We start from the raw sequence: 26,942 nt of genomic DNA on the forward strand, positions 1-26,942 counted from the left end.
TTAATGTGGATAAATGTGAGGTTATCCACATTGGTAGCAAAAACAGGAAGGCAGATTACTATATAAATCATGCCAAGGTGGGAAAAGGCAAACTACAATGGGATCTGGGGGTCCTTGTTCATCAGTCAATGAAAGTAAGCATGCAGGTATGGCAGGCGGTGATGAAAGCATGTTCGCCTTTATAACAAGAGAAGTTGTGTATAGGAGCAAAGAGGTCCCCCTGCAGCTGTACAGAGCCCCAGTGAGACCACACGTGGAGTATTGTGTGCAGGTTTGGTCCCCTAACTTGGGGAAGGACATTCTTGCTATTGAGGAAGAACAGTGTCGGTTTACAAGATTAATTCCCGGGATGGCGGGACTGTCATTTGCTGAGAGAATGAAGCGGCTGGGCTTGTACACTCTGGAGTTTAGAAGGATGAGAGGGTATCTTATTGAAACATATAAGATTATTAAGGGTTTGGACACGCTAGAGGCAGGAAACATTTTCCCGAAGTTGGGCAAGTCCAGAACCAGGGGCACAGTTTAAGAATAAGGGTTAAGCTATTTAGAACGGAGGTGAGGAAACACTTTTTCTCACAGAGTTGTGAGCCTCTTTAACCTTTAAAGATGGCGCATGCCGGTGGCGACATTTGCAAAACAGCCCAACAGAAAATAATTATTTACAGCTTCAATCAACTCACCTGGGTCAGGAAAACGGCAGTAATCGGCACTGTTACAGACAAGCTGCTAGTGCACTTGAATGCACTAGCCATATCGCGATCTCCTGCAGCTGCAAGAGCCTCCGGCTGTAAACGTTCCCTTGCTCGCTGGAAAACACCCAACCCGATGGAGGATCGCAGGTACAGTACCTGAAAACTCCAGGATGACCTACGGAGCCGATGGGCAGGACCTCCCAGGAGCAATGGAGCTGGAGCTGACGTCTGTGAGAGAACCCCCATTCGTAATGGAGCTGAAGCTGCCAAGTGTGAAGAAATCCCCGTTCTAGCGCAGGTTCGCAGAAACAGTAGGTATAGTAAGTGCAGTACCTGGAAACAATGGAGAGGCCTACATTGTGTCTGGAAACGTGGCCGACGGCAGGACTTCATGTCAGACTGAAGGGCAGGGGACTTCAACCCCCTCTCCCTACCATCCTTCTGGCCAATGTACAGTCCCATGAAATAAAGTGGAGGACTTAAGAACAAGGCTGCTTTATCAAAGGGAGCTGAAGGAATGCTCTGTGTTCTGTTTCACAGAGATATGACTCACCCCCAACTCCCCAGAATCAGCAGTCCAGCCTGATGGTTTCTCCATTCATCGCATGGACCGTATACTGGCATCTGAGCAAGGGAAAGGAAGGGGCGTCTGCCTCATGGTCAACTCTGAGTGGTGCTCAGGCGTGGCAATCCTGTCCAACTCCTTCTCTCCACACCTGGCTGTGAAGTGCCGTCCCTTCTACCAACCAAGGGAATTCACCTCCATCATCCTGACCGCGGTCCACATCCCTCCCCAGACTGATGTCCATCTGGCACTGGGGGAGCTGCACACCGTGGTCAATAAGCACCAGACGTCTTACACTGAGGCATTTACCACCATATCCGGGGATTTTAACAAAGCTAACTTTAAGAAATCGCTCCCTAACTTCCACCAACATGTCTCCTGCAGCACCAGAGGACCAAGCCCCCTCGACCACGGCTACACGACCATCAAGGATGCCTATCGCTCAATCCTTCACCCTCACTTCAGTAAATCTGACCATATTGTGGCGCTGCTTCTACCTGCCTACAGGCAGCAATTGAAGTGCGCACCCCCAGAGGTGAGGATGTACAGAGCTGGTCAGGGGGGCAGAGGAACAACTACAGGACTGTTTGGAGTCTGTAGACTAGGCATTGTTCAGGGACTCGGCAATGGACCTGAACGAATACGCCACAGTCGTTACAGACCATAAAGAAATGTGTGGAGGACTGCATCTCTACAAAAACCTTCTGAGTGTTTCCTAATCAGAAGCCTTGGATGAACTATGATATCCGTAATCTTCTGAAAAACAGACACCGGTCATTCATGTCTGAAGATATAGAGGTCTACAAGAACTCCAGATACAACCTTGGTAAGGCCATGAAAAAGGTCAAAAGGGACTTCTGCTCCAACCTGGAGGATGAGACAGATCTTCAGCAGCTGTGGCGGGGCCTGAATGCAATCACCTCTGACAAGGCAAAACCAGGAGGCAGCTCAAATGTCAGCAAAGCATCACTCCCTGACAAGCTCAATGCATTTTACGCACCCTTTGACAGGGAGAACACCGATGTGCTTTCCCGAGCCCCCATCCGTGATCGTATTTTGGTCACAGTCACAGAGGTCGACGTCAGAATATCCTTCAGAGGGGTGAACCCTCGGAAAGTGCCTGGACCTGATGGTATACACGGTCGTGTTTTAAATACCTGTGCAGACCAACTGGCTGGAGTTTTTCAGGACATTTTCAACCTCTCACTTTTGAGGTCTGAGGTTCCCACCTACTTTAAAAGGGCATCAATAACACCGGTGCCCAAGAAGAGCAAGGTGACGTGCCTCAATGACCAGTGGCACTAACGTCTGTGGTGATGAAGTGCTTTGAGAGTCTAATCATGTCGCAAATCAACTGATACCTCGACAAAAATCTGGACCCACTGCAGTTCGCTTACCGCCACAACAGATCAACGGTGGATGCGATCTCACTGGCCCTCCACTCCGCTCTTGACCACTTTGACAACAAAAACTTATATGTCAGGCTGTTATTCATTGACTATAGCTCGGCATTTAATACAATCATCCCCTCCAAGCTAGTTACCAAGCTCTCAGAACTGGGTCTCTGCACATCCCTCTGCAATTGGATCCTTGATTTCCACATTCACAGATCACAGTCTGTTCGTATTGGTGGAAATGTGTCAGCCTCGATAACAATCAGCACGGGAGCACCTCAAGGCTGTGTGCTCAGCCCACTGCTGTATACTCACTCTATACTCATGACTGCATAGCCGGTCATAGTGCGAACTCCATCATCAAGTTTGCTGACGACACCACTGTTGTGGAATGTATCACTGATGGAGTCAGAGTGTAGAAGTGAGATTGACCGATTGACCAAATGGTGCCAGCACAATAACCTAGCTCTCAACACCAGCAAAACCAAGGAACTGAAGGGGTAGGATGGGGACCCACAGTCCCGTTTCTATCAAAAAATCTGAACTTTAATAGCCTATTGCACTTTATCTGCTTATTTATGTGTGTATATATATATATTCAATGGTATATGGACACACTGATCTGTTCTGTATTTGTTATGCCTACAATATTCTGTTGTGCTGAAGCAAAGCACAAATTTCATTGTCCTATCTGGGACACATGACAATAAACTCTTTTGAATCTTGAGTCTGTGGAATTCTCTGCCTCAGAGGGCGGTGGAGGCAGTTCTCTTTATACTTTCAAGAGAGAGCTAGATAGGGTTCTTAAAAATAGCGGAGTCAGGGGAGATGGGGAGAAGGCAGGAACGGGCTACTGTGTGGGGATAATCAGGCATGATCACATTGAATGGCGGTGCTGGCTCGAAGGGCCGAATGGCCTACTCCCGCACCTATTGTCTATTGGCTATTGTCTATTGTCTATTTTTGCAATTCTAAACATATCTTTTTAATATGCATGGTCTAAACCACTTTGAACATTCCTTCTTTTCAAGTTATTTAAAAAAATAGTTTTTAAGCAGTTATGCTCATCCATAATTATAATTTAAAACTCTATATATAAACATCTCTGTAACATAGACCATTTGCTGTAGTTTGGCATTCACTATTGCCTGGGTGATAGCAAGAACTGGGTGATAGATTATAATCCTTGGACATCCAAGACCTTCTGCGTCTATTTTGCTCTTCAAATAACTGAAGCAAAGTTAATTTGGCTCCTTGACCTTTAAGAATAGTTCCCTAAACTCTCACTGAGTCTAGATGTTAAATCTGTTACTGCAACAAAATAGGACCTAAGTATGACAAATTCGTAAAAGTCGGAAAGAACTATCCCGGTAAATTGGAGAAATCAAAGTAAGATCTTTACCATAAAGCCACACGAGATAGCAACATAATGCAATGTTTACAAATTATGAATAAAGTGGTTTTATTTACCAATGCACTTTTTATTCTGCAGGCCAAACAGAATTAGGATAACTCCCTTAGGTTGTTACCTCATAAAAATCTCTATTCTGTTTTAAGGAAACCATTTTGTGAGAGTATCTGCATATATAGAGGTATTCATTGGAGTTGAAGCAGGTGAAAGATGCGATATCATTGAATGGCTTCCCTTTTCTACAAATGCTATTTCACAGTGAACATTCAAATGTCTATATTTCTCAACTTCCTTTCCCCGACACTCAGTCTGAAGAAGGGTCTTGACTCGAAACGTCACCCATTCCTTTTCTCCAGAGATGATGCCTGTCCCACTGAGTTACTCCAGCATTTTATGTTTATCTTTGATGTAAACCAGCAACATTTCAAGTTAGTCTTACATGTGCAAGATTACTTTATTGGAAGTTACAGGTGAGGGGGGGGGGGGGGGGGGGGGGGGGGGGGGGAGGTGTGAGAACAGGCCAGAACAAATCAGGGTCATCAGCAAATGATCTCAGGAAGGTGGAACCCATAATGGCCGATTGTTGGCTGGGGAAGGTGTGATCAGAAATGAAATGAACCCGAATCAGAATCAGAATAGTACTTTATTTGCCAAGTATGTTTTGCAACATATGAAGAATTTCATTTGCCAAGTCATGTTTCCTGCGTCTAGCGGGTCCAATCCCTTAATAATCTTATATATTTCAACAGCTTGTTTGCTGTGGTCTAGATGAAAACGAGTTGCAGACAATGCGACTTAAGACTTTGAAGCTAATACTACTTGGGTAGGGGAGGGACGGAGCGGGAGAGTTGCAAGGGTTACTTGAAGTTAGAGAACTCAATATCCACACAGTCACTGCAGATCTAGTTTACATCAAAGATATTCACAAAATGCTGATAGCCAAAAAAGCTGGAGAAACTCAGCGGGTGAGGCAGCATATTCCTTCGCTCCATAGATGCTGCCTCACCCGCTGAGTTTCTCCAGCTTTTTTCTCTACCTTCGATTTTTCAAGCATCTGTAGTTCTTTCTTAAACACAAAATGCTGGAGTAACTCAGCGGGTCAGGCAGCATGTCTTTAAAGAAGGAACAGATGATATTTCAGGTCGAAACACTTCTTCAGACTGAGAGTAACTTGATTACATCTGTGACTCAAAGTCAATCTGATTAATGCTTTTCTTTTGGTAAGTGGTTGTTTTTTCATTCACTTTGAAAAATAAATCCACTTAATAATTTAAACTTAAAGTGACTTCAGAAAAACTATGTTATTCCTTGTAGACATGTCGCATGAGAGATAGAGTCATCGATGTTTATGCTGAGGCGGGAATGCAGCATTTGATGAATGTAGTAAGCAGCTGCCCCATACCATTATGCAGTATGGAAATCTGGGAAACTTGTTTGTCACAGACATTTTAGGCTGAAGGGCTTGGTGACTTGCTGTACCGTTTATATTCTAACTGAAAGAGTAACTCTATTCCAACCTTCACATATGTTGCTGACCTGCTGTGCATTTCCTTATTTTGTTTCCTGATCAGACTTCCAATTTCCAAGATATTTGACTATTGCATGAATTGCAAATGCGTGTTTTTATTTGTTTCGTTTAGTTAGTCAGGTAGTCAGGATTACATCCAGGAACTCTGGAGCTGTGACAACTCTACCGCTGCACCATTGTGCCACCAATAAGTCAGTCTCAATTATAATTTTTATTTTTAAATCAAAAAAGGGAAAATATAAAACATGAATTTATTTCCTACGACCAACCTTCTCCATTACACTGGTAAGTTGTTTTTGTTCTTGCTTATATGACCTATTCTGATACATGTAAATAGTAGCTATCTCATTCAGTGTTTATGGATGCAGTTGTCACGATCGTGAGCAGGAAAATGCTGTCACATCAAATTTAAATACACATAGCAGATAATTATCCATAAAACCACAGTGAAACAACAGCTTATATTATTCCCACGAGACTCAATGACCTTTCATCACTCAATTACAGACAAAATACTGTGCAGCACAGACTTTTTTACGCAGTCATTTCTGGATGAAGATCCCCTAGAAGTTACAAGTCACCATCTGTTCAGTCATTGTGAGAGCCTCATAAAACAAAATAAATATCAGAAACTGGATATATCATCCCCATCCTGGTGATGCACTCAAACAACCCCATATTTCAGATGAAAAGTGCAGGCCCACAAGCAAATTGTTATCGCTGCTCCTCAAAGGCAACTTGTTATCTGGAGAGGAACAGTGCATTCAATGGGAGGCACTTAGACAGCAAAGCTTTCATGACATTAGGCTTCTTCTACAGGAGCTGGCCTTAATACAGACCTTTCTCATACATGTGTCACAGTGAAGGATTTGTTCTGCCTTGGTTTTCATTCCCGATGGATCTAAGTGTCTTTCTCTTGTCAGACATATTATTTGAAATGTCTTTACACAGAGTGCAGAGTGAGAATATAGGATGTACTGGCACATCAAGTGGATTCATTGTTTTAAACTTTTCATGGGCATGCTCATAGTACAGGAGAAAGAGGCACACAGACATGGGAATATGGAGAAGAGTGTTGCAGTATTAATTAGAATGAGAGGATGATCTTTAAACATCCAAGTCCTACTGGCATTGGCTAGAGGAGTTTTTGATATCTCTTTAAAGGATGTGCACTTTTAGATTTGTTCAGTTCAGAGATTCAGGATGGAAACAGGCCCTTCAACCCACTGTATTGTTTAAAGTTAGAGGCAGCATAATGGCGTAATGGTTAAACGACTGCTTATGATGCCAGAGACCAGGTTCGATTCTGACTATGGGTGCTTGTCTAATGGAGTTTGTATGTTCCCTCCATTCCCTGCATGGGCTTTCTCCGAGATCTTCGATTTCCTCCCACACCAAAGACATACAGGTTTGTAGGTCAAATGGCTAGGCATGAATGTATAATTGTCCCTAATGTGTGTCGGGTAGTGTTAATCTGTGGGGATCGCTGGTCGGTGCCGACTCGGTGGCTCAAAGGCCCTGTTTCTGCACTGCATTCTTAAGTACTAAAACTAAAACTAAAAACTAGATGAGAGATGATATTATTGAAACTTACAAAAGTCTTACAAGGCAAGATGCAGAGAAGATGTTTTTATTAGCTAACAATTTCTGAAGCAAACATCGCAGTGTCAAATTAATGCATAGGCTGTTTTATACTCTGATGAGGAGAAATGTTTTCACTCAGCAAGTGGGAATCTCTAGCCACAAAAGACTGCAAATGCTGGAATCTTGAACAAAAAATCAAACCATCTGTATGCGCTACTAGCGTTTCGGTTACTGTATTATTCAGTCATTACATAGTAACATGTTTATTCATATATGTCACTTTAATTTAGATGTGCTTCATTTTCATTCCTATAAGGAAAGATGTAGATTGGTTACTTCACTTACTAACCAATGTAGTGCTTTATTATTAGAAGCTCCGCCCACTACTACGCTGTTCACATCAACCCGACATGTGCAGTCAGTCCATGCTGCTCTACAGTAGAAGCAACATGCTGTAGTGTGTTATGTGTGCCTTTCAATAAATGCTGTTGTACCATGCTTGTGATTATGTTTGATTCGCTTAACATTAGTGACATCTCTCCATGACCATGTGGGCTTCTGCCGAGCGCTGCAGTTTCCTCCTGCATCCTAAAATTGTGATGATAGGTTAAATGGATACTGGAAATAATCAGTTGGAGAAGGTTCCTGGCCCGAAACATCGCCTGTCCATTGCCTCCACAGGTGCAACCTGACCCGTTGAGTTCTTCCAGTGATTTCTGACATAAAATTCCAGCACCTGCAGTTTCTTGTGTCTCCATGTGACTGTAAATAATCTCTCAGTGTAGAAAAGTGGCAAAACACCAAAGAGGCCTTCATGGGCATGTGAGAGAAAAAGTTGCAAGGATACTGGGGATTAGGGAGAGGTAGAATGGGGCTGTTGGGTAGAGCCAACAGAACGGCCATCTTTTGTGTTTAATTATCAAGTAAAGAATGTGGGGATAGTGCAGGAAAATGGTGATCAGATAGAAGGTCAGACGGAGATACAAAATGCTGGAGTAACTCAGCGGGACAGGCAGCATCTCTGGAGAGCAGTAATGGGTGAGGTTTCAGGTCGAGAACCTTCTTCATCCTTCGACGTCTCAACCCGAAACGTCACCCATTCCTTCTCACCAGAGATGCTGCCTGTCTTGCTGAGTTACTCCAGCATTTTGTGTCTATCTATGGTTTAAACCATTATCTGTAGTTCCTTCATACACAGAAAATCAGACATGATCTTGATAAATGGTAGAGCCATTTGTAGTCTTGCTCCAAATTCTTCTATTGTTTTCTTATGCATTGTCCCTGCATTCTTTGTGCATCATGAGGTATGCAAATGCTCATGGACCTTTGGAATAATAGTTGTCATCCACAGGGGACATGCTTGCCTCCTGTCATAATGGGCAGAGATTGCCGTTTTTATCCGCATATCTGGACAGACAGTTCAAACTGTAGAAATCAAAGAATTGCAGGACTTTTAAGGATGACAGAAAGTCACTCAAAGTCATTCAAGGAACATCTCAAAAGAACAGCAGCTAAGGTGAAGTCCAGAAACAATCTCCTCAGTAAGCTTGCTGGCTCAAAGTGGGGGGCAGCAGCCCCCACACTGCGCGTTTCAGCACTAGCCCTTGCATTTTCTTCAGCTGAATATTGTGCCCCTGTTTGGTCCAGGTCATCCCACACACACCATGTGGACACTCAATTGAACTCAACAATGAGGATCATCACAGGACCAATCCGCACAACACCACTCCCCTGGCTCCCTGTCCTATCCAACATAGCCCCTCCACAAATCCGGCGAGTAGTCCTCACTCAAAGGATGCTCCAAAAGACCAAAAACTCCCCTCACCTGCCAATTCACATAGACATCTTCAACCCACCCACTGCTCGACTTCCATCTAGACGACCAATTTGGAAGAACCCACCACCAGCTGATTTCACCATCCAATCAGCTTGGAAAAAGGAATGAGAGTCCAAGGACGTCCCAAATAAACATCTGGTGTCAGACCCCACCCTACCGGTCCCTGGCACCAACCTCCCAAGGAAGCAGTGAACGACGCTGAATAGATTCAGGACTGGACATGGCCCCTGCTTGGCCAGCCTTCACAAATGGGGCAGCAGTCCAACCCCACGGTGTGCACGTGGAGAGCAGCAAACAATGCAACACATCATTGAAGCATGCCCTCAAAGGAGGACTTGTCACCCTTCATACAGCAAATCAAGAGGCAACTGCTTGGCTAAAGGACTTTGCATTCGCTAAATAAATAAAATACTCAAAGTATAGCTCTCACACAAACAATTCACTAGTTCTAGAATATGATTTAACATACTATACCATACCATGATATACCATACCATGATACACCATACCATACCATACCATACCATACCATACCATACCATACCATACCATACCATACCATACCATACCATACCATACCATATACATAGTAAATATCAGTTGCAGAAATTGTAATTTGAAAGGTATTTTTAGTTAACACCATAGTAATTACTCTTGCCAGAGGAGGTCGTGGAGGCAGGTACTATAACAACATTTAAAATACAGTTTTATTGGATCAGTATAGAAGAAAGAAAAGTGGGTATTTGTTTGTCAATGTTTTGGATTAAAGAAATGTGGGCAGTTACGTGGATAGGAAAAGTTTAGAGTGATATCAGCCAAACACTGGGAATTTGGGCTAGCTTAGATGGGGCATATGGGTCACCATAGACAAGTTGGGTTGAAGGGCCTGTTTCCGTGCTATATAGCTATATGATTTTTACATATTTAATAAAACGCTCCCAGTTCCTGCTTCATAAATAGAACAAAACTTATTATATTATTTTAGAAAAAAAGATTTTAAAAAACTGTGCTAAAACATCCCTAATAAGTTTAGGTTTAGCACATAATAGCTGATCTCTGTAAGTCCTCAGTCAGTCTTGTGGATTTATCAGTGTGTCTTTGCATGCCAATCATTTGGGTAAAAAGTGCATCAAACTGATGCATGGTTTCGACCTGAAACGTTAACTGCTCTGCTCTCCACGAAACCCCCAGCCTCACCCTCCAACAGATTCTGCTCAACCCATCAACTTTCTCAAGCTAATTATTTGAATGCGTATTTTCTGTTTTGCATTTCTGATAAGTGTGGCATTAGGATTGCATAATAAGGCTTCTTATTGTAGCAGTGGGATTCAAATTCTCAATTAATTGAAAGGTTTGTCAGCTATTTAAGCAGAAGATAGCCAACATATTTTCTCATACATTAAAGATGCAGCTCAATCATCCTTTGGAATGCCTCTTCTAGGAGTGATATGAAATATTGCAATGCGCAGAAGGGTCCAAAGGGAGAGCTTTGCATTCAAAGCCTTAATTACTTATTAAGTAGTACGAAATGTTTCTTTGATTCTTTCTTATATTAACTGGCATATCCGAAATTTCATTCCCACAGATGAATCATTGTCTATTAATTGTAGACCTACTTTTAATTGGAAATATATTTTGCAAAGAATATTGCAATGGATTTACAGAACGAAATTGTTAGTTTAGTGATTATCACTCTCATGGCATTTGCACCTTTTGGGCCTTAATTTTATATATCGACTATAATCAAACATCACCACATACAGTTCTTGCAGCTGTGATACTGTATGTGGCAGTAAAAATAACAGCAGTATTGACTTCCGTATTTGTGCTGCCAATGTTCCAAAATCAGGCAGGCAGATTGCCTCAGATTTATTAAAGGCAATTTACATTTGATGAACTGTGTTAGTGTCCGTAACAAAGTAACAGATGCTTAATGCGGGGAGAACAGTAGATGCTGTGCTTATGGATTTAGAAAATGTATATGATAATCTACTAAATGCAGACATAATCTGAATGAAAGAACATGGCACTAACCTAGAGATGTGTTGGACTGGTATGGACTTGGCTGAAATGCACAGAGTAGAGAGTAATAGATATGGTGGCTGAAATGAGCATTGGCTAAAAGGATCTAACATTGGAGTAATTTATATTTTTGATACATAATATCGACTTAAACATTGATATAGAGTCAATATTTGAAACACAATTGGAGGATCGTAGCACACTTCAAGCAGGCATGCATTCATGACATAGAGATCCCCATTGTTTACAAAGTTTATACACGTTCATTCAATCATATTAATTACACTACCTTTATCCGTGCTCCTCATTGCTTAATTTAGGAATTCAGTAAACCTTAGTCCAAATATGAATTGTTTTAAATAATGTTTTCATTGAATAAATCACATTATTAATGATTATTACTGCAACAGGCAAGTTTTGAAGATGGAAAGACAAATTAAGGAGATTATTCAAAAACATGCAGATGTTTTGGCAACATAAACAGAGATTTAATTAAGAAAGATATGCTCTCAGCTAGGTTCCAAGTGGAGAACTGTGGTTAATGATGTGCCCTTGAAGAAAATTACAAAATATACATAGGCAAAATAAATCTGCTTGAAAGGCAAGCGATTTTGATAACCATGTTAAAATCAGTAACTGGACAATCACTGGATAAGGAAGAGGAAAGTGAGACACATTTTATGATTCTTTCCAAGGACACAGTTGGCCAAATAGCTTTGATCTGTACTGTGTCATTCTCTGCTTTATGATTCTGCAACTTTAATCTAAACCTTAAAGTTAACCAATTACATATTTAAGGTTAAGTGGCTGTTGCAATTTCTCCTCCTTAAAAGTAATCATATTGGTTATAAAATGTGATGATGTCTTGAAACCTCAGAATAAAAGGAGATGAGGAGGAATTTCTTTAGTCAGAGGGTGGTGAATCTGTGGAATTCATTGCCACATATGGCAGTGAAGGCAATGTTATTGGATATTTTTAAAGCAGAGATTGGGAGTTTTTTGATTAGCAAGGTTACGGGGAGAAGGCAGAAGAATGGGGTTGAGAGGGAAAGGTAGATGAACCATGATTAAATGAGTCGAATGGCCTTTCTGGTCCTGATGAACGGACGAGTGAGTTGTATGTTAATAATAGATAGATTTTCATTTAGCAATTTATCAATTGTAATTTTTTTCTACCTTACACATCTACATGCTTATTTTGAAATCAATAAATGAAAGAAACTGTGAAAAAACTTCAGTCCCATGAACCATGAAGAAATAGAATTAAAAAAATAATAAATACCTGACAGATAAGGTAATTAAACTAAATGTTTTCCACTAAGTAAGTTCTGCTGGCCTTTTAATTTAAAGGTTACAAAGTCTCCAGAGGATGCTGGATTTAATTTACTGTAAATATACATGGTTTTGACATTAACTGTTTATATGAACATCCGTTTGACTACATGGGAGAAAATGGGACAGTGTTTTTACCTGATGCAGTAAGATTGTACACCCCACCAGGCTTGCTTATCGTGGTCTCCTGTAGGGAATTATTATAAGGCTGCAGTCTAACCTTGATGGGTTATATATCAAATTGCAATCAGTAGCCTGCAGAGAGATCCACTGATATTTCTTGAATAAATAAAAACAAAAATTGCTGGAAGCGCTCAGCAGGTCAGGCAATTTCACCAGCACCCTGTTTCCTGTGCTCCATTGAAACTCACCTGCTTCCGTTTACACCATTTCCTTGAATCCCACCTGACTTTCTTCCTGTTTTCCGTTTAAACTCACCTTGTTCCTTTTAAACTTACCCGATTCTCCAGGAAAAAAAAAGTCTCAAGCTACAATACAGTGTCTAAAAAAATAATAAGTCTAAATAATAACAAATAGCCTAGAAAATCTGCCAGTCTGGCACCGCCAAAGTCTCAGATTAATGGTGTTTTGCATGTCCCCATTGACCACCTTCAGAGTACAATATATCATGGCCGTCCGAAGGGGGGATGCGTTGGGTCGCACCCATTTTTCCCCCCAGACGCCTCTGCGACGGAGCCCACTCCCCTCGCCTCCCCCCCGCCGCTGGGCCCAAGCCATCTTCCCCCCGACACAACCCCCGCTGACGCCTGCTGGGCCCACGCCACCCCCGCTGGGCCCACGCCACCCCCGCTGGGCCCACACCACCCCTGTTGGGCCCACGCCACCCCTGCTGACCCCAGCTGGGCCCACGCCACCCACGCTGGGCCCACGCCACCCCCTGCTGACCCCTGCTGGGTCCACGCCCCCTCACTGACCCCTGTTGGCCCCACGCCACCCCCCTGCTGACCCCAGCTGGGCCCACGCCACCCACGCTGGGTCCACACCACCCCCCGCTGACCCCTGCTGGGCACACGCCACCCCCCCTGGTTCCACACCACCCCCGCTGACCCCCCCCCCGCTGGGTCTACGCCACCCCCGCTGGGACCATGCCACCCCCGCTGACCCCCGCTGGGTCCACGCCACCCACCCTGACCCCGCTGGGCTCACGCCACCCCCGCTGGGCCCACGCCACCCCCACTGACACCCGCTGGGTCCCCGCCACCCCCACTGGGCCCACGACATCTTCATCCCCCTGGGCCCCCGCTGGGCCCGCACACCTCCATCTTTTCCCCCCACCCGTAAGAAAGGGGGGATGGGAGAGGGGGAGGGGGAGGGGGAGGGGGAGAGAGGGACAGGGGAAGTGAGAGGAGAGAGAGGTGGGGGAGGGGAGAGGGAAAGAGGGATTATCTTGAGTGAGATTGCAAAATTAAGGTAGGTTTTAGAGCTATTATATTTTCTCCTCCATATGAATAATATTAAACAATATCAAATAATATCAAACAATTGGAACTACTTTCTTTTCCTTGATAACAATACTGAAATATATGAATTCCATAGTTTGTGACATAAATACACATTTTAATGGGATCATTATATACAGATGTAACATGTCCATTTTGAGATCGGGGGGTGGGGGGTTGGGGGGGGAGGGGGCCTTCCCATTCACCACTTCACACCTACTTAGAGTGGACCTTTTCCCATCCCAACCAACACTTCACACCCACTCACAGCCTGACCTCAGTCTGCAACGACTGGGCCCTTCTACACCCACCCCACTCCAATCACCACTTCACACCCAATGACTGCACCTCCACAGACACCTCTGTTAAGCTTCTCAAGTTTGCGGATGTCACAACTCTGATTGGACTGATCCAGGATGGGGATCTCTGTACTCTTTTCAGTTTGACATCTTTCCTATAATATGGTGCCCAGAACGAAGAACATAAGAAGTCGGCATTCAGAGTATTGTGTTCAGTTCTGGACACCATGTTATAGGAAAGATGTCATCAAACTGGTAAAGGTACAGTGAAGATTTATGAGGATGTTGCCAGGACTAGAGGGCCAGAGCTATAGGGAGAGGTTGAGTAGGCTGTATTTCATGGAGCACAGGAGGATGATATTCAAATCATGATTTGAATAGATATGGCTTTTTGCCCAGAGTAAGTGAATCGAGGAGCAGAGGACATACGTTTAAGGTGAAGGGCAAAAGATTTAATAGGAATCTGTGGGGTATGTTTTTCACACAAAGGGTGGTAGGTGTATGGAACAAGCTGCCAGAGGAGGTAGTTGAGGCAGGGACTATCGCAACATTTAAGAAACAGTTAGACAGGTACATGGATAGGACAGATTCGAAGGGATATGGATCAAACGTGGGCAGGTGGGACTAGTGCAGCTGGGACATGCTGGGCCGAAGGGCCTGTTTCCACACTGTATCACTCTATGACTCTATCTTTCCCTCTCAAACCCATTCTCCTGCCTTCTCCCCATTACCTCTGACACCCGTATCAATCAAGAATCTATCAATCTCCTCCTGAAAAATGTCCATTGACTTGACCTCCACAGCTGTCTGTGGCAATGAATTCCACAGTTCACCACCCTCTGACTTAAGAAATTGCTGCTCATCTCCTTCCTAAAGGAATGTCTTTTAATTCTGAGGCTGTGGCCACTGGTCCTAGACTCTCCCACTAGTGGAAACATCCTCTCCAAATCCACTCCATCCAGGTTTTTACCAGGCTGGGACAGACGGCAACAGCTTCACACCGTGTCCCAAAGCTTGTGTCCTGTCCTGCATCACCCAAGGCAGCAGAGATGTTATATGAGAGGGCAAGCACCGTAACAAAGTAGCTCACGATGGTTTGGGTAACATTCAGGAATGTCTATGCATGGCACATCATGAATATTACTAAAGAACGGTCTTGACCCGAACTATAATCTATACCTTTTCTCCAGATATGCTGCCTGACCCACTGAGTTACTCCAGCACTCTGTGAAACGTCGTCTATTCATAATCTCCGCAGATGCTGCCTGACTCACTGAGTTACTCCAGCATTCTGTGACATGTCACCTACAGTGTTCTCCACAATTACTGCCTGACTCGCTGAGTTACTCCAGCACTCTGTGAAACGTCGTCTATTCATAATCTCCGCAGATGCTGCCTGACCCACTGAGTTACTCCAGCACTTTGTGACTATTTTCCCTTCACGCATCTGCCCAAGCCCACTCTCCCCCCTTCTTTCCTATGTTCCTTTCCACCCATAAACCTCTCTCTGCCTTTACATTTCACTCCTCTTTCAAATTTGCTCCACTTATCTACATGTATTTCACTTTTTAGTCATAGAATGATGCAGTGTGGAAACAGGCCCTTCAGCCCAACTTGCCCACACCAACCGAAATGTCCCATCTAAACTAGTCCCACACAAGCGTTTGGCCCATGTCCATCTAAATCTGTCCTATCCATGTACGTGTCCAAATGTCTCTTAAACATTAGGATAGTCCCAGCCTTAATTACCTCCTCTGGCAGCTCGTTACATACACCCAGTACCCTTTGTGTGAAAAAGCTACCTCAGTTTCCTGTTAATTTCTGAAATATTGGTCATAAATTCGGTGCCAAAATGCTCTAAAACAAGGCTCAGAATGGATCATAGAGCATCTAAAACCCCTGAGCTTCCAGGGCCCTTAAGCGGGCCCTGGACCCTGGCATAGAGAGACTTCATGCTTCGCACTCATGATGTGCACAGCGCGCACACTATTTCACATTATGTTTTTGTAATCCTGTCATGCCACCCCCATTTTTGAAAAGCTTCGTACGGGCCTGTATATACTGTTTACTTTAGGTCTATTGTCATGTGTACACGGATACAGTGAAATGCTTTTGTTGTGTGCTAACCAGTCAGCGGAAAGACATCATCTATTATAATTGAGTTTGAAATACTTTGGGTTCTCTCAGAGATTTCCCAGTGGGTACTATTAAGGCCTTGAATAAACATGATGCACAGTGGCGCAGCGGTAGATTTGCTACCTTACAGCGCCAGAGACCCATGTTGGATCCTGACCACTGGTGCTGTCTGTAAAGACTTTGTACGTTCTCTCTGTGATTACATGGGTTTTCCCCAGGTGCTCCGGTTTCCTCCCACATTCCAAAGACCTACAAGTTTGGAGATTAATTGGCTTCAGTAAAGATTGTAAACTGTCCTTAGTGTATAGGATAGTGTTAGTGTACGGGGATCGCTGGTCGGTGTGGATTCAGTGGGCCAAGGAGCCTGTTTTCTCCTCTAAACTAAACAAAACTAAGCAGATTTGTTTTAGAAATTCACTTCTGCTCTATGAGATATTATTTGTGCCTGTTCCTATCTGAGCTGTAATTAAGAGGGCAACTGGGCCTCGTATGAAAGCGAGGTTCAGGTTACAGGTTTAGTTTAGTTTAGTTTAGAGATACAGCGTGGACACAGTCTCTTCAACACACTGTGTCCGTGCCGACCAGCGATCCCCGCAATATAACATTATCCTACGCACACAAGGGGACAATTTACATTTATACAAAGCCAATTAACCTACAAACCTATATGTCTTCGTAGTGTAGGAAGAAACCAAAAATCTCGGAGGAAACCCACACGGTCACGGGGAGAACGTGCAAGCCCGGTACAGATAGCACCCATACAGATCGATCCCGGGTGTCTGGCACTGCAAGAGCTGTAACGCAGCAACTCTACCGCTGCACCACCATGCCGCCCTAACACAAAATTCCCTCCAACATTTGCATCCTATTTTCCTCATACTGGATCACTGTAATTCTCTCAACTATGTTGCTAATGTCAGATTGCAGTATTCCAATCTGTAGGTTTGTTAATCAGATTAGCTGCAAAGCCAAAGAATAGAAGTAAAGATGTCAACAGAACATAGGTTGTTTTCTACATAAATGTGTGAAAGGATGTGGGGTTGAGGTGGGAGAATTTACATTACAAATCTACTTAAATTTTGCAGGTACAAGTGAAGGATTTCCAAGGCCGATGTGCTGGGATTCCAAATCAGAAACAAAATAACTATCAAGGCTATCAAGGAAAGAATTAGAATAAACGTTATAATTTTATTTTATTTTTGCCTTTAATCAATGCTACGGAAAATTAGATGGCTCTTCAGACTTCAATGATTTGAAATTACTGTGAATGAAATTATTAATGATCCAGCTGTGTCATTTCCATCAGGAATCTGGAAAATGTAATTATTGTAATTGTGCCAGCATCACTTCAGTCAGAGCAGCAAACTACAGCTCACATGCACTTGAAGGAATGAATATTATTTAGATCCAAGTACAAAATGGTGCAACAGAGAGAGTTTGCCAGAGTTAGTTGTAGGATTCTGTGAGTGAACAGCTTAATATTCTTCATGGAGAAAACGTTTTTTAAAATTAAATTAAAATCACCATATAACTACATGGAATAAAAATAACTTCAAAAAACTAACATATGTAAATTTCAGTGATTAAGGAAGTGCTCAACAAACCTGACAGATTTCTTTGAGATCACAGATACATTAAAAAGTGCAATGGATGTGACAGGTATTGACTTTTAGAAAACAATGTATATGTGGATTATTGGAGAGGACCAAATTCTACAGAATTATAATCAAATTAAAAGTAATTATGTTGTTGAGTTATTAAAATATTAGTCATAGAGCATGGAACAGGCCCTTCGGCCCTACTTACCCATGCCATCCAATATGTCCCATCTATACTAGTCCCATCTGCCTGCATTTGACCCATATGCCTCTAAATATTTTCTATTAGGTGGCCAAATGTGTTTTAAATGTTGTCATAGTACCTGCCTCAACTACCTCCTCTGGCAGCTCATTCCATATAATCACCACTCTCTGTGTATAAAAGCTGCCCCTCAGGTTCCCATTATTTTTTTTTTCCCATCCTTAAACCTATGTCCTTTAGTTCTCGATTCACCACTCTGAGTAGAATGCACTGTACATTCACCCTTTCAATTCCTCCCATTATCGTATACACCTCTATAAGATCACATCTCAGCCTCCCTCACTCCAAGGAAGAAATTCCTAGCCTACTCAACCTCTCCCTATAACTCTCGACGGCAAGTTCTGGCACTATCCACATCTGCACTTTTTCCAGCTTAACATCATCTTTCCTATGACAGGGTGACCAAAACTAAACACAATACTCCAAATGTAGCCTCACTAATGTCTTGTACAACTATACATAACATAACATTCCAACTTCTATACTCGGTACCCTGACTGATGAAGAACAACGTACCGAAAGCCTTCTTCGCCACTGTATCTACCTGTGATGCCACTTTCAAGGAAATATGTACTTGCATTCCTAAATCCATCTGCTCTAATACGCCAGGCTCTGTCGTTCACTATGAAGGTCCTGCCCTGGTTTGAGTACTATCATTTTCAGGAAAGAAAGAAAAATTAGAACAACAGCTGGGATTGTGAACAAAACACAATGTGCACAGGAACGAAATGGGTCAGGCAGCATCTGTGGAGTGAATGGACAGGTGACTAATCGGGCCAGATTGTAGTGGGGAAGTGAAAACTTGAGGTGCTGTTAAAGTGCTTTTTGGCATGTTGGTATTTGTGAGTCCAACTGGCCTGTTTTATAGTTGGATACACCCTGAAGCCGCGCGCGGTCTGCACAGCTCCAGCTGGCGTGGCGTCTACAGCCCGGGATCCCTCATGGGGGACCTGGGGAAAGAAGAAGCCATCACTGCCGGCCCGCGGCCAACTTCTACCGCGGGCGCGGTGGCGACTTGCCATCACCCCTGGAGGGGGGCTTCGACCGCCGGCCCTGCGGGCTGCGGTGCTTCTGGCTGCGGCGCGGCGGGAACTTTAAACTTTAAATCTCGACCACCGGCCTGCGGCCTACACCAACTTAAAGCCGCGGTCTCCAGTGGGGAAGAGCCGATCCTGGACTTACCTGGACTTGTACCCTGTCCTTTTACCATCTTGACGCCCGCAGCAACGGCTGTGGAGGGTTGAGGTCCCGACCACGGGGGGAAATGGAGGAGGGCTGGCCAAATTGTGTGCCTTCCACCACAGTGATGAATGCTGTGGTGGGTGTTTATATTAGATTTTTATTGTTTAGTGTTTTTGTGTGTGTTCTTTATCATTGTACCGCTGCTGACATATTCATTTCACTTCCACTTTATGTGCAATGTGACAAATAAACCGTATTGTATTGTATTCCAGGTTGAATCAGTTTAAAATTCTCCCCTTTACTGAAGTGAGCCCTGGATTCCAATATGATGTTCCAATTTTTGAAAAATTAATCAGACTCTTGAGGCTGATGACAGTCAGCATGAACCACGCTCTAACATTATAATCTTTGACAATGTTGTGATGCAAAAACTATTAACATTTGGACAATTGCTAGCATTGAGCATCACAAAGCATTTCTTGATTCTTCAATCTATGTTTCTGTCATGTCAGATCCGTGGCTGGAAGCTCACCCTGCAAAACTAATTACGAATTGAAGATAAACATGTAACATATAACATATATATATAACATATAACAATTACAGCACGGAAACAGGCCATCTCGGCCCTACAAGTCCATGCCGAACAAATTTTTTTCCCCTTAGTCCCACCTGCCTGCACTTGTACCATAACCTTCCATTCCCTTCTCATCCATATGCCTATCCAATTTATTTTTAAATGATACCAATGAACCTGCCTCCACCACTTCCACTGGGAGCTCATTCCACACCGCCACCACTCTCTGCGTAAAGAAGTTCCCCCCTCATATTACCCCTAAACTTCTGTCCCTTAATTCTGAAATTCTGAACAGTTCACAGGAGGTGACAGATTTATGTGTGTTGAAGGGAGAGTCATTCTTAAGGTACAAATAAAGATTTGAGACATAAAGAAATGTAAAGGGGCTGCCCCACTGCCGCAACCTAATCTGCGAGTTTAGAAGAGTGTCTTCGACCTTCAAGCTTGAGGGTACTCGCCTGCAAAACCAGCTGGATCGACCGACCGCACACCCAAACACATCGCAAAGGCGGGGGCCAGGGAAAGCGGGGGTGTGCTGTCTGAAATTCACACCCGCGATGAAGAGGAAGGTAAAAGACGGCTGCACAGTGTAAGTTCTTTAGATAGCGCGGAGGGGGGTGGAGAGAAGGGGAGCGACGGGGAGAGAAGGACAAAGAAGGGGAGAGAAGGGGGGAAGCAGGGGGGCGGGAAGAGAAGGAGTGGAGACACTTTTAAGAAGTATAATAAAGTTTAGTGGGCATTTTACCTACCGGTCGGATCGCCTTGGTTCTGAAAACGGCAATCAAAATACCCAGTCAGCAAAGGAGATTGCTTACGGCTGCCCTCAACTGCCTGTAACCAAATAGTGACCCCACTACACTGCACTATGAGTTAAAAAGGCTCATGCCGACCAAATTTTCCTCGCGGAAATGTTTTCAACATGCTGAAATATTTTCAGCCACCTAGCTGAGGCTGCGAGTATTCGGGAACTTCCCTCGAGCATGAAGGAGAGTTCCATGACCTCATACGACCACATGTCGCCCATGCTGCGAGTTTGAGTCAAGGGCAAACTCGTCTAAACTCGCAGATTAGGTCGCCACAGTGGGACAGCCCCTTCAGGCCTTTACAACGTTTACCCTGGTATCTTTCAAACAATGCATTGTTTGTTGTTAATTTTCCCTCAATTCTTGCCAAACATCAAGCGAGACTCTGATTTACTGATTCTCACTCTATTGAATCTAAGACACATGTTCACATATTTTAGCACCAATTACTTCTTGCTTTGGGCCATGCTGGAAGTCAAACTTCTTAAAACAGAAAATTATTAACAGAGAGTTAACAAACAAGATATGACTGTGCGTTACAGAAGGTGATGTTGGTGAAGGCAACCAATGCCTAAGTAAGAGGATTATGTTTTAAGGAGCTCTCTGAAGGAAGAAAGTAAGGTGGAGTATGTGAGTTTCAGGAAAGAACTGCAATAATTAGAGACTTGACAGTCGGAACCACAGACTCAGACTGAAATACGTAAGCAAGCTCTTGGTAATATAAATCGCATATAGGCGGAGCAACTACTAACAAGCACGACAAACACTGAATCATTCTGCACTTGTACAGAGCACTAGTGAGGCCACACCTGGAGTATTGTATGCAGTTTTGGTCCCATAATTTGAGGATTGACATTCTTGTTATTGAGGGAGTGCAGCGTAGGTTTACAAGGTTTATTCCCGGGATGGCGGGACTGTCATATGCTGAGAGAATGGAGCGGCTGGGCTTGAACACTCTGGAGTTTAGAAGGATGAGATGGGATCTAATTGAAACATATAGGATTGTTAATTCAATTCAATTCAATTCAATTCAACTTTAATGTCATCGCACAAAATACAAGTATCAGTACAACGAAATGCAGTTTTGCGTCAGTCCGTAGTAGTTGTACATAATGAGAAAAAACAAGAAAAAAAATAGAAAGAGAGAAGATACAGAATAATCAGGAAATACAGAATGATTAAACACAGGGGGACGGAGGGACCAGAGAAGTCTATCGTCGGGACTCCGAGTTCAGCAGTGTGATTGTGTTGTTATAGAAGCTTTTCCTCATCCTGCTGGTACGTGACCTGAGGCTCCTGTACCGCCTCCCTGATGGGAGGAGGGCAAACAGTCCATGGTTGGGGTGTGAGGGGTCTTTGATGATCTTCCCAGCCCGTCTCAGACACCGTTTTCGGTGGAGGGCATCCATGGCAGGGAGCGGGGCACCGATGATGTGCTGCGCGGTTTTCACCACCCGTTGTAGTGCCTTCCTGTCCGCAGCAGTGCAGCTGCTGTACCATACCGTGAAGCAGGTGGTCAGGATACTCTCTATGGTACAGCGGTAAAAGTTGGTCAGGATCTGGGGGGACAGGTGGGCTTTCTTGAGCCTCCTAAGGAAGTAAAGGCGCTGCTGTGCCTTTTTGATCAGCTTGGAGGTGTTGAGGGACCAGGACAAGTCCTCCGAGATATGCACTCCGAGGAATTTATAGCTGGAGACGCGCTCCACCTCAGTCCCGTTGATATGGATGGCGGTATGACTGCCTCCTCTGGTCTGCCTGAAGTCGACAATAATCTCCTTCGTCTTTTTGGAGTTGAGGATGAGGTTATTGTCGGCACACCAGGTGGTCAGGTGCTGGATCTCATCCCTGTAGGCTGACTCATCGTTGTCGCTGATCAGTCCTACTACCGTGGTATCGTCAGCAAACTTAATAATGGCGTTGGATCCGTACTTTGGGATGCAGTCGTGGGTGAAGAGGGAGTAGAGGAGAGGGCTGAGCACACAGCCCTGTGGCACTCCGGTGTTCAGTGTTATAGTGGAGGAGGTGAGGTTATTGACCCTAACAGACTGTGGTCTGTTAGTGAGGAAGTCCAATGTCCAGTTACAGAGGGAGGTGGAGATGCCAAGTCCACTGAGTTTGGTGATCAAGCTGGCTGGGATGACAGTGTTGATGACAGTAAGGGCTTGGACACGCTAGAGGCAGGAAACATGTCCCCGATGTTGGGGGAGTCCAGAACCAGGAGCCACAGTTTAAGAATACGGAGTAAGCCATTTAGAACGGAGACAAGGAACCATTTTTTCTCACAGGTAGTGGTGAGTCTGTGGAATTCTCTGCCTCAGAGGGTGGTGGAGGCAGGTTCTCTGGATGCTTTCAAGAGAGAGCTAGATAGGGTTCTTAAAACTAGCGGAGTCAGGGGATATGGGGAGAAGGCAGCAACGGGGTACTGATTGGGGTTGATCAGCCATGATCGCATTAAATGGCGGTGCTGCCTCGAAGGGCCAAATGGCCTACTCCTGCACCTATTGTCTATTGTCTATTGTCTAATTGGTTAGTTGGAAATAACCAATCTACATCGTGCGGTACGAATCCACATCGCCTTCTTTCACCAGCGAAGTGACCGGGGAGGGAACCGGGGATGTAACCAGGGACCCGCCAGGTGGAGGAGGTTGAATAGGTGAGCTAGGCATTGAACGCCATGGGGAGGCTGCTGGAGAGACAGTCTCTGATAGTGGAGAAGGTGGCCCGGTAGTGGGAGAGTATACAAAACCCGAAACCTCTGGTTGCGGAGTCGCAGAACGCGGTTCCTTCATTGGAAGGAGATGTTGATGGTTACGTCTGTAAATGGCCCGGTCCACGCTGTGTTGTTTATCCGGCCAGCCATGCCGGATGACTGCGGACAGCAATTGTAAAGTCTTGTCAGCAGCCATGTGCTCTGCCAGGCTGCTTAGGCAATCAGTAGAAACATACGATACCTTCATTACTGAGAACTAGTCCTGTTCAGAGAGTTGTTCGCTGGTTTTGCATAGGGCCCTTGATAGCATGTCAGCTATGTGCATGTCCTTGCGTTTTTTATACAATGTTGAAATCAAACCACTGCAGCTGCACCATCGAGCCAGAGCAGCGTGAATGGGTTTGTTCAAGATGGTGACCAGCGGCTGATGGTCTGTTTCTATAATCACGGACTTCCCACAAATAAAGTATTTGAATTTTGTGCAGGCAAAAACCACTGCAAGTAATTATTTTTCAATCTGGGCGTAATGTTGTTCAGTATCAGTCAGTGTGCGAGAGGCATATGAAACAGGCTTACAGTCGCCATCGGCAGTGGTCTGCAGGCTAGCAGCACCAAGTCCATGCTGGGAACGCATCACATGTGAGCCTTACGGGTAACTCCAAAGCAAAATAGGCGAGGGTAGGTGCACTGGCCAGTTGCAACTTGAGGATATCAAAAGCTCTTTGGTGCTGTGGATACTAGGACCATGCAGCGTCTTTGTGTGTCAGTTCCTGCAGGTGGGCAGATGTGTCGCTGAGGTTGGGAATAAATTTCCCCAGGTAGTTGACCATTCCAAGGAACCTTTGTAGACTCGTAACATCAGTAGGAACTGGCATCTCGTTGATAACATCAGTTTTTGATGGGTCTGCTCTGAGAACATCACTTGTGAAAACATGTCCGACGTAGGTAACTTCAGGGACTCAAAACATGCACTTCAGGGGATTGAGTTTGAACTGAATGTACTTGGCATGGTCCAGCACTTTCTTCAGATTAGCATCTTGCTCGGTCAAGTCATGCCCGTAGAGGAAGAATGTCATCAACAATGATGGCGCAGGGATACCCCGCAAACTGTTCAATCGTGCACTGGAAAACTTCGCTGGCAGGGTTGATGCCAATGGACATTCTCAGGAATTTGTAATGGCCAAATGGAGTGCCGAAAGTAGTAAGGTTGGACAAGACGGGATCCAGTGGAATCTGCCATAATGAGCTTTTGGCATCCAGAACGGAGAACACTGATGCATTGCCTATTTGAGCAGCAATTTCCTCTACCGTTCGCATAGGGTAGTGCGGGAATTTGATAGCTGTGTTGAGATACCGAGGGTTTAAGCAAATACGGATTTCCTTCTTGTTTTTCTTTGTTGCAGCCACCATGGTGGAGACCCAGTCAGATGGGTCAGTAACTTCAGCAATGACACCCAGGGAGACCATCTGCTTGTATTCACTGGAGTTTAGAAGAATGAGGGGGGATCTTATAGAAACATATTAAAATTATAAAAGGACTGGACAAGCTAGATGCAGGAAAACTGTTCCCAATGTTGGGCGAATCCAGAACCAGGGGCCACAGACTTAGAATAAAGGGGGAGGTCATTTAAGCCTGAGGTGAGAAAAAACTTTTTCACCCAGAGAGTTGTGAATTTATGGAATTCCCTGCCACAGAGGGTAGTGGAGGCCAAATCACTGGATGGATTTAAGAGAGAGAGAGTTAGATAGAGCTCTAGAGGCTAGTGGAGTCAAGGGATATGGGGAGAAGGCAGGCACGGGTTACTGATAGGGGACGATCAGCCATGATCACAATGAATGGCGGTGCTGGGTCGAAGGGCTGAATGGCCCGTCCTGCACCTATTTTCTATGTTTCTATGTTTCTATGTTCATTGTGTACTCTGTCATGCATGACATGCGGAACATGATGTGGTGCTCGAACCACAGGAGTGATGGCAATGTGGTACTTGAGGAGCAGCTTGCCAAGCTCCTTGTTAAATAGTTCTCTGTATTGAGAGAGTATTTGCTGAGTGGGGCCCTCAGCGAGAAAGAGTTGATGGATTGCACGGCCGAAGTATACTAGTCCTAGATTGTGGCATGCATTGATACCAAGCAGGGTTTCAGAAATACGTGATGCTGACTATGTCGAAAAGGCCTCGGCCACGTTTCTAGACTACGGGGGAGAGGTTCTCCACCTGCTTGGAGAGACTGATTTAAACTGCATTATAGGCTCGCAGTCTCATACCCTAAAGTTTTATATCGTCAAGGGGGAGACTAGTTTGCCATGATCGAGATAACAGGCACATAAAACAAATATTAAAAAAAAACCCGATAAGCGTGAACGGTGTAGGAAAGACTCACTTCTTGACACCATGTAATGAGTCGAGTCGTACACACGTCAAGATACAGCACATGTTTAATAGAGCTCACTTACAGCAGTGGGGGGGGGGGGGGGGAGGAGGGGACATGTGGCATCACACACACACTATGCACCCCCCACACACAAACAATAACCCCCTCTTGATATTATATTAATATTATAATTAACATTAATTTGTGGTGGTACCTGGTGGTAGGCCACTGGCAGAGCGAACCCTCGGCTCTGGAGGGAGGAGTTAGGTGTCTCGGTGTGGGAGCCACAGGTCACGGGGTTGACCCTAAGGGGTATTTAAGGACAGGCAATGCCCGTGCCCATTTGAGGAGTAGGGAGCTGTATCTTACCGATTAAAACACGTCTCAAGCACACAACTTGTGTCCGCTTAGTATTTGGCTTGACTCCTGCGAGTCCCCGCTATACTGGTGACCCCGACATTCAGGAGTGTAATCCTGGAAGGGAGATTTTGTAAGATGATGCATTCATTGTTATCCCGTTCTGGGATGCTTGTTTGATCTGCTGAGATATTGATTGCATACCACCAACATGTCAGAAACACATTCAAATCTTGAGAATGCAGTTGAAGCACGATTTTCATCATTATAATGCCCCAATAAAACTATGTGTACCTACTTCAGATTTGGCAATTTAATTCAATGTTTCACTTTAGAGATTATGCTGAATGGCAGATGATCATAATATAGCTACAATAATAATCTTTTAGAATGTATATAAAATTCTGACAAGGTTCACCAAGCTGGATATGTAGAGGATGCTTATACTGACTGGGGAATTCTATAACCAAAGGTCGCAACCTCAAGGCAAGATGCTCAGAATGGAAATGAGGAGTGATTTCTTCATATGGAAAGGTGTTGGATCTGTGAACATCTATATCACTGAAGAATGCACAGGCAAAGTCATTAATCATATTGACGAAAGAGCTTGATAGATTTCTGGATATACAAAGAATTGAGCAACATTGAGAAAGAGTGTGTGCATGGTATTGAGTTGGAAAATCAGGCATAATTGTAATGAATTATAATGCAGGATTAATACTGGTCTTACGTTTCAATTTATAAAGATGTTAATGAGGCAGTTAAACTAGCATCATACAAACTAATTGACTACATCTTGGATTACCAGACAAATTTCTCATTA

Source organism: Leucoraja erinacea, chromosome 4, assembly GCF_028641065.1.
Source record: "Leucoraja erinacea ecotype New England chromosome 4, Leri_hhj_1, whole genome shotgun sequence".
Classification (NCBI taxonomy): domain Eukaryota; kingdom Metazoa; phylum Chordata; class Chondrichthyes; order Rajiformes; family Rajidae; genus Leucoraja; species Leucoraja erinaceus.